The sequence below is a fragment of the Castor canadensis genome, chromosome 14 (assembly GCF_047511655.1).
Source record: "Castor canadensis chromosome 14, mCasCan1.hap1v2, whole genome shotgun sequence".
NCBI classification, from domain to species: Eukaryota; Metazoa; Chordata; class Mammalia; order Rodentia; family Castoridae; genus Castor; species Castor canadensis.
In genome coordinates, this window is record NC_133399.1 from 45,524,029 (window position 1) to 45,534,154 (window position 10,126).

The 10,126-nt window shown below is 40.6% G+C and overlaps 1 pseudogene; it reads right to left on the reverse strand.

Moving 5' to 3' along the window:
- Positions 1-3,313: 3,313 nt before the first annotated feature.
- On the reverse strand, positions 3,314-8,521 carry LOC109702556 (glyceraldehyde-3-phosphate dehydrogenase-like; annotated as a pseudogene).
- Between the last annotated feature and the right edge of the window lie 1,605 nt (positions 8,522-10,126).

The following is a 10,126-nucleotide window of genomic DNA, read 5'->3' on the forward strand; positions in this document are numbered from 1 at the left end:
GTTTTTGGATTCCTTCTCTTGCCCTATCACTCCCGTGTGCAGCCTTCCCTTAGTGTGTTCGATATCCCATAATACTGCTGCATTTGTTGTAGGTCTATAATCCATATATGAGGGAGAACATGTGGCTTTTGGCCTTCTAACTTTGACTAACTTCACTTAAGATGATGTTCTACAGTTCCATCTATTTACCTGCAAAAGAAAAAATTTCATTCTTCTTTGTTGCTGAGTAAAATTCCATTGTGTATAAATACCACAATTTTTAATCCATTCATCAGTAATGGGATATCTTGGTTCTTTTCATAGTTTATCTATTGTGAATATTGCATGGGCGTGTAGGTTCCTTTGTAGTAACCTAACTCACATTCTTTGTGTATATCACTGAGTAGGTAATCCTGTGCCATTACTGGATAAAAGAGTGCTTGTTAGAGGTATGTTTCAGGAAATCAAGTTAGCCAGTGAAATCCGAAGAGACTTTATTGACCCTTTCCTGAAAAATCCAGAGTTGAGACACATGATCATCATTACTGTTCCCTTTGTCATTCCTTTGGTCCAAATGGCTCGTGGATATGAGACCTTTACCCAGATGAGGAGATCCAATAATTAACATAGTGTCTGGTCTCTCTTCCTTCTAAATCACTCAATGAGGCCAATAAAGGAAAATGCATAAAGTTAGAGAATAAGAAACATTCCTACCTTATAGGAGAGATAGTTTACTTCAGCATTATTTATAATTTTGAAAATATTAGAAAATTCTAATAATTTAGTAAATGGCTTACTAAATTATGGTATTAATTACAAAAATAAGCTGCTATTACAATAAGATTTTTTCAAAACAATTAACTGTGTGAAAAAATGTTCATGATATGGTGTTAATTTTTTAAAAATAGCTATTATGTATAGATTAGAATCTCAATTATGTAAAACATGCATGATCATAAAAATATGTATAGATTAATGACTGGTATAAAATACAATAAAATATTAACTTCATCTCCATATAGTATAATAATCAGTATTTGATTTTTTTCTTCTTCTTACTCTTTTTTTTCCTTTTTCTCGTTTTTGAATTCAGGGCTTTCTGCTAACAAAGCAGGCACTCTTCCACTTGAGCCACACCTCTAGCCCTTCTTGCTCTGTAATGACCACATACTACTTTTCCAACCAAACAGAAAACATTGCCTACTTTTTAAAAGAGAGAGATACATAACAAACTCATAGCAGTGGGATGGTGAGACTGGAAGCTTGCTTTGTCTGTGCTGTCAGCATTCTTTAAAACAAAAATATATTCTCTATTCTTATACAATGAAGATAATTTATCTCTTAACAAGAGGGCAAATAAGAAAGAATAGGAGAATGATGGAATATATTTGAATTTTTAAAATTTATTCCTTTGAATTTTATATTCAAGTCCAAGTCTCCATTCTAACTTTTCTATTTTATATAGTGAAAGGCATTCATCTTGATAGGAGAGAAAAAGCCTGGATTCACTTTGTGGCCTTATGCCAGTTGCTTCACCTCTCTGTGTAGCCAAATTGTCATATGTTAAAATTAAATTGATACTTTCTTTCCCATAAACATAAAACAGTTTATTTAAAAATACTTGCGAACCATAAAATATTCTTCCAAAGCAAGATAACATTGGGCAATAATAAAAATATACTGTGCAGAACAGAAAGGAAAAGTTTCAAGAGTTATTTAACTCTTTTGTGTTCCCAAAAAGGAGACATTTTGAAAGTGAGGGATAGAATGCAGAAATAGAATGAAGCCAGGTGCAGTGATTCGCTCTTGTAATCCCAGCTACTCAGAAGGCAAAGATCAGGAGGACTGTGGTTATAGGCTAGCCAGGCAAAAAGTTAGCATAACTCCATCTTATCAAATCAATTATTGTGGTAGTGCACACCTGTGATCCCAGCTACATGGGAGGCATATATAGAATTGTGGTCTGAGTCCAGCCCTTGGGAAAAACTTGAAACCCTATCCAAAAAATAATTAATGCCAAAAAGGGAAGGGGAGTGGTTCAAGTGGTAGAGTACCTGTCTGGCAAGCATGAGGTACTGAGTTCAAACTCCAGTACCACACGCATACACACACACACACACATACACACACAAAGTAGAATGAGGGAAACATTGAATTGGAAAGTAGTAAACTCCCTTCTCAAAACAATGGGGGATGGGAGCAAACATTTCCTGTGTAACACATGACCTGGCATTCTGATTTCACCTCCAGATATGACTTGGTCTGGATCACAAGTCGTATATGATTTACACCCTGCATGTTCTGTCCAGTCAATAAGCAGGAGCAGGGACCACTCACTGTCACTGGCATGGAGCACTAAGGACAATGAGACTTGGGTCAGTATCTGACAGCTCCCTTCAGCTGCCAGGGAAGCAGTGCATTCTGGGAATGAATAGGAAGTGTCCCAGTGGAGAAGTCTCAATGGCTTTGGGCCAGTGTTTCACATTAGGGTTTCCACACCCACCTCTCTTCCCAGCTAGGTGCACACAGTGGCTCCCCAACTCAACCACTGCCTCATTCGTTGCCCCCCTCCTTCACTTCTATTACCTGATGGACATCATGAGGCAGATTTGCTGCTGATATCTTGTTAAGCATAAAATCAAATATCATCTTACCCTAAAATGAGCTCTCTCTTCAGTTTTCCTCAGCCCTACAAACAAAGCCATTTCTCACCTGGTCTCAGACTGCAGAGTTGTCTCTTTGCTGTACCTCAGCCACTCTACCTCATCCAGCTGTGAAGGTGGGCAGATGTCAAAGCACTTCAGAACCATGTCACTGGGAGATGCTAATAACCTCGGCCCCTTTGGGTCAGAGCAGAAGCTGTAGGTGGAAAACCTTCCACAGAGCTGCTGTACCTGCCCTACACCCTTCTCCTCAGCAAGCATCCTCCAGGGTCCAGCCCAACCATGCCTCTTCAGAGAGGCCCTCCTGGTGTCCTACTGGAAGGCATCGCATCCTGCCTGTGGATAACTATCAGGTCTCTTCTCTATCCTGTTCACTCTGCATTCTTACCATCTGGCACCACCTCTTCTCTTACTTGAAGTGTGAGGTATCGAGGGTCAGGGTCCCTTCTCAGACATGGAGGGAGGATAGTAGGTGCAGTGGACTTCTCTGATGATACAAGAAAAGGCAGGGCTCCCTAAGCCCCACTCCTTCAGGAGGTCTGGGAAGGAAACTGTAAGGAGTGGAAATTCTCAGTGTGGTAGGCAACTGAGCAGGGGTGCGGACTACCTAGCTGCTGAGGGCCTCTCTCTTCCTCTGATGTTCTTGCTGGGGCAGGTGTTCCAAGGGACTCTTACTCCTTGGAGGCCATGTAGACCAGAATGTCTACCAACCTGTTGTTGCAGACAAATTTATTGTCATCCCAGGACATGAGCTTGAGAAAATGGTCACTGAGGACAATGCCAGCCACAGCACTGAAAGTGGAAGGAGGGGTGTCACTGTCAAAGTCACAGAGAACAACCTGGTCTTAGGGAGAACCCAGGATGCCCTAGGGGGCTCTCCGGTGCCCACATCACCTTCCTGACATCATTACATTTGGCAGCTCTCTCCAGAAGGCAAGTTGGATCCATGGCCAGCACAACAGGCTCAGGCACATGGAGGGCCATGGAGGTAAACTTCCCATTTGCCTCAGGGATGAGCTGGCACACAGCATTGCCAGTGCCAGGAAATGAAGGAATTATGTTCTCAGAAGCCCATGGCCACAACACCACAACTTCCCACAAAGGCCATCCTAGTCTTCTAGATGGTGGTGCTGGCACAGACTGTGGTCATGAGTTACTCCATGATGCCAAAGTTGTCATGGATGATCTTGGCCAGGGAGGCTCAGCAGTTGGTGGTACAGAGGCATTGCTGATGATCCCCAGGGAGTTGTACTTCTCTGGTTCACACTCAGCACAAACATGAGGGCATCAGCAAAAGGGGCAGAGATGACCTTTCTGTCTCCACCCATCAATGAATCCCAGTCTTTTATGTGGTAGCGAAGACACCAATGGAGTCCACATGTATTCAGTACCAGCATCACCCCATTTTTTCCTAGCAGTACTGGGATTTGAACTGAGGGCTTCATGCTTGCTGAGGGCATTTGAGCACTCCACCAGCACTTGTTTTCTGATGGCTTTTTTGCCATAGGGTCTTGCAAACTATTTACCAAGGCTGGCTTCAAAATCCAATGCTTTCTATCTAATCCTCCTGAGTAGCTAGGATTACAAGCGTGAGCCACCGATCTTGATGGTGGCAAGGTCATACTCCTGAAGAAAGAGATGGGCTTTCCAGTGATGACAAGCTTCCCATTCTCAGCCTTGACTGGGCCTTTGAACTTGTCCTGGTGGAATCATACTGGAACATATAGACCTTGTAGTTCAGAACAACAAAAGGGGCACTGATGGCAACAATATCCACTTGACAAGACTTGAAAGCTACCTTGGTGACCAGGTGCCCAATATGGCCAAATCTGTTTATTTTCACCACTGAGTCTCAAGGATGCAACTGGAACTGCCCAAGAAGTTGCAAATAGGGGTCTTCTGCCTGTCAGAAGGTCAAATAGGTCAAATAGGGACCTATTTGTCTATCAAATAGGGAAGAGGAGAGAGTTTCCAACATTTTTTATCTCCCCCAGTTCTGGTACAATACTTGAAGCTAAATATCTTTCCTCTGTTGGCAAGAAAGCTGATGCATAACTGAATTAGATGATGTATTCAGCAAAAGCACTTCTGTGACAAAATACAAATGAGGTCTAGGCTTTTGAGAGTAGTCATCCTTAAAGTAGCTATAGAAATATCCAATATGGGGCCAGGTACGGTGGCACATGTCTATAATCCCAGATACTCAGGGAGTGGAGATAGGAGTATTGTAGTTAAAGACCATCCAGAGAAAAGCATGAGACCCTAGCTGTAAAACAAACTAGAAGCAAAACCGACTTGGAGGCATGGTTCAAGTGATGAGCAATGTATTTTCTTTAAATTACTTTGTGTTCACTGCTCTTGAAAGTGTAAATTAATGTGCTTTTGTTCACTTTAATTTTGTAGTTTCCAAAGTTAAAACTAAGTGACATTAAACCATTAGGTGATTTACATGTGTGTAGAGCCACTTCGAAGGCAATGAAGATTGGATTTTATGCAAATCATTTCCTGTTTGAGTCCTGAGATATTCTGAACACCTGGTTCTTTGTTCATTACCAGGAATACCACTGTGTCACCCAACAAAAGACAGGTGGGGAATCCACAGGCACTTTGACCTCATTATGGGCTACTCAACAGTCCTTCTGTGTTTACATTCTCATATGTAGGTAAGCTTCAAGGGAAGTTGTAGTTGGAAAAAACCGATCCACAGATGGACCACAGGTTACCATCCCTAATGTCTGACAAGTCCCGCCCCCACCTCCTCACCTCCTTCATCCTTCCTTATGCTCCTGCAATTCCTCAAGCTCCAGAATGCTACAGGGAGAGGTAATTTCAAGGAGCCTTTGTTCTTTTGTTCTACAATAGCAGAAATGTAACGTTAGGGACATAATTGTTAGGGTGTACCTCTAGAGTTAAAATTACTTTTAACAGTAATTATTGTAGTAAAAAAAATGACACTTCAATAAGAAAGTTCAAAATGTACATTTAAAAATATTCTGAGTACTTTGCATAAAACTATTTAACATTGGCTGTAGCACAAATTATTCTCCAAAGAAAACAGTAGATATGTATATATATATATATATATATGTATATGTATATGTATATATATTAATAATATATATATTATTAATATATAATATATTAATAATGTATATATTATTAATATATATACATATGTAAAATCAGAGAGGGAGAGCCAAATACCTCTTAGAAAATTATGCATACAGGCTATAAATTATGAAATCAAAATACTAACTTACTGAAAAACTTCAAAATAATTCTAATTAATGAAAGTTCAGAGATGACTTTAAAAAATAAGTTGAATTTTCAAAATCTATTGAAGTTGTAAAACTTATTGCCTAATGGCCCTAGAATATGACTTAAGAAGAACCATATGCAGGTTCCCGGGTTCAAGGTGGAAAGGATGAAAGGAAGGGACATGCTGACCTGTGTCTGGTAGTTCAGGTGGTGAGGTCTTGTATAAAAAGAGGGGGTTAAACAGAGAAAGATGGACTAGACAGCCAGAGGAGATAGTGTGTGGTAGAGACATAAGCCTCAGCTGAGCATAGCAGTGTTAGGGATGTGACAAAGACATAGTGAGCACAGCAGAGTGCAAGGGTAAAAATGCAGACACCCAACTGCCAGGTGTTTAGGCAGCTCCAAGGAAAAACCACTGAGCTTACAGTCCACACCTAAATGACTTTGCTTCTCTGGAGAGCTCAGAAGCAAAGGGAGAAAGACACAAGTCAGCATACCAGTCCTGTCCAGCACTGGAGTGTGAAGATGGGCTGCAACAAGAAGGAAGAGCTCAGATTTGCAGAGTTGTAGGGCTTTCTGGACTGTACCCTGGCCTCCTTCAGCCAAGGCAGAGGGCAAAATCAGGGACTGCTTAATCACTAAATTACTCCAAAAAAGGAAGATAAAAATGATTGCATGTAATCTGGTTGTTATTGTTTTTTTTTTTTGACTGGGGTGGTGGTGGTTGGCAGCACTGGAGTTTGAACAAAGAGCCTCACGCTTGCTAGGCAGGAGCTCTACCACTAGTGCCATTCCACTAGCCTGGATTACATGCAACCTGCACTCTGAAATTTCCTCTTATTGATAAAGGAGGTTTTGCGGTAAAATTCTCTGACAAAGATGAGCTATGTGTCTTTCCCCTGCACTGCATGAGGACACAGAAGCCCTGACTAGGAGGAAAGCAGGTGCTGACCTGCAGAATAGGGAAGAGCAGCCCAGAGGTGAAGCCAGTCTGGTCTAAGTCCAAGTCCAAGTCCAAGGGGTGGACTTTAAGTCCCCTTGGACTCCTCTCAAGGGTTGGGGGGAGTTGCCCTACAGAAGCAGTTTTGGGAATCCTTTAATGAGACTTCTCAGGTCACCTTCTGCCTACACCTGCTATGCGCCAGTCCCTGAAACCAGCAAGCATGTTTTTTGTCACATTTCCAAGGTTTTTAAACATACTCTTAAATATGGCTTCTCTTTAGACAAAACTACAAAGAAGCCCTTTATGCTATACATTTCCTTTGATTCTGACTGCATTAGCAAGCTAGCAAGGAATGCAGCCAGTGGAAACCCTTCCTATAGGGCTGTCCACTCCTTTCATGTCTCTGTGTGTCACTCTGTTGCTGCACCCTCACTTGGGACTCAAATCCTGCACCAGGTACATGACCAGAATTAGAAAGGGAAATTCACTTCCTCCTTGGACTCCTTGACCAGGCCCCAGTAGCATCAATGGAAGCTTAAAAAAACACTAATCAGACCTTGTAAACACTCTCCTGCGTAAAACATGTCTCATCACTCTTATAATAAAATATAAACTCCTTGTCATGACCTCCAAAGACATGAATGAGCCACCCAGCTTCCAACCTCCTCTCTCTCTCCCTCTTCATCCAAGCAAGGCCTGTAATACTCTGTCATCCACAAGGATGGCTAACAACCACCAATCTGTGTATATTTCTTTTAATTTACTAGTTTCTTAAAAATCTGTTCCATAAGTTCAAACACAGCACTTAATCACTGCCTAACTGACATAATCAATAAATACAGACAAGTAGTTATTTTGACAAGCCTAAATTAAAAATTCCTCTTCTAGTCTTATGCCATCATATATACTGCTATCTCTTAATATCCATGCATTGATCACTCTTAACCCCTGATGACTACAGGGAAGGAACTGTCAGAGTGAAGGAGCTAGACAGTAGACATAAACATTTCATAAACATCACTGAGCAATATCTCTGTCCTTGAAAATGAGGTATATCTCACAGCAGGATATTAGCATATTATTTGAACATAGCATAGCCTTTGTCCTGCTAAAAGGCCTCCTGTCCGTAGCGGTGGTTTTTGCTTTGAATTGCAGTATTTGCATTCAGGGCCCAGCTCACACTGGGTCTTCAAACAGGCTGGCTTCCCACCTTACCAACGGCTGAGTTCTCTCATAGCAGCCAACACTTCACTGTTTCAGCATTCCAGGTGAGAGTGTGGAAAACACAAAGTCCAGAGTCTTCAAATCATGTGATCTCAGCAGGGACACAGAAAGCTTTAAATGCACCATGAGAGAGTTCAAGCTTTAAAATATGTGATCACTGAAGGAAATGCAGTAAGCATACCAAAGAGACACCTGCACTTTTGTGCTTATTGTGGCACTAGTCACAGTAACTAAGATGCAGAATTGGCCTAGATACCTACCTACCAACAGATGAATGGATAAAGAAAATGCAGTAGATATACTGTGTAAGTTACTTCATTTTTGGTCACTCTGCCCAAATTCTTGAGAACAACAATTTAAAGCAGGAAAAGTTTATTTGGGCTCATGTTTCAGCCCACCACAGCAAGTAGAGCAGAGTAGCTCACCTCATGGCAGCCTCTCTGAGAATGCCCATGCTAGCTGGCTTTCACTTTTTTCTCCTTTTATTCCATTGGGTGCACAGCCTATGAAATGGTGCTGCCTATATTCAAAGAGCATCTTTCAGCTTTTAGTTAATTCTCTCTGGAAGTGCCTCCACGGAACACCTGTGCTTTACTAGTCTGCACATCTCTCAGTTCCGTCAAGTTGATGATCAATGGTAGAGCCTTTTTCTAGCAAGTGCAGGGTCCTAGATTTAATCTCCAGTACCGAAAAAGACAAAAAGATTAACCTATCATATGCAATAGAATATTAGTCAGCAATGAAGAATGAAATCTTGTCATTTGTAGCAACATAGCTGGAAGTGGAAGACACTATGTCAATTAAAATAAATCAGACACAGGAAAGACAAATCTACACATTCTCTCTCATATTGGAACTCAAAAGAAAAGCTGATGTGAATATAGAATAGTGATTACTAAAGGCTGAGAAAAGTTGTGAGTATGAGGGAGGATAAGGAAAATTGGATAACAGGCACCAAAACACAGCTAAATATAAGGAGCAGGTTCAAGTATTGCATAGCACAGAAAAGTGACTATAGTCCACAATAACTTTTTATATATTTCAGGAAAAGCTAGACCATTAGAGCTCAAAACTGACAGGCTCCAAACAGAAGGAGAGGGAAATTCTAATTACCTTGATTAGATTAGTTCACAATGTATACTGAAATATTACACTGTATCCCCCACAAATATGTACAATTATTATATGTTAATACAAAAAATTATGTTTGTTGATCAGAGACCTACCACTGATCTAGGGACGCCTGACTTTCTCTTGGTGGCCTCACCTTTTGAAACATGGCTGTCAAGTCTCATCATCTCTTTGTGACTCGTTAAGAGTAGTGGACACCTTGCTTGCCAGATGGTAAGGATGTGAGAAGTAGCAGTTGGATCTGCTACCTTCAGTACCCCGACAAGTACGTTTTGGATCTGGGCTCAGATACATGTCATGGTCCCTTGAGGGATGGATCTATTTTTCAGGGCCTCTTTTGTCTCTGGGTCATTTCCTCTGAAACCACAAGTGTGTAGAATAGTCATGCCATTGCCTAACCACAATGATATGTTCTGAGAACTGTGTCACTTGCCAATTTTGTCATCATATCATACAAAATTGGTATATCAAACCTAATTGGTATAGCATGGGATACACCCTGGCTATATTATATATCAGTATATGTATATATATATACATATATATATATATGTACACAATATATTACATTGTTGACAGAAACATCATTATATATCATTTTATATATATATATATATATATATATATATATATATATATATATGGTCTGTTGTTGACAGAAACATCCCTATGCAGTACATAACTATATATATATGTATATATATATATATATATATATATATATATATATAGTTTGTTGTTGACAGAAATATCCATATGCAGTATATAACTATAATGACAGAACGGCATTGTTCAATGTGCCTGCTGAACCCTTCACCAACCACCATGCTGCTGGCAGCAAGCTAAAGAAAGCCATTGAATATTCGCCAATCACTTTTGACCTGCTGACTTTGATTCACTGTGTTTATTTTTCCACCTCTCTCATGCT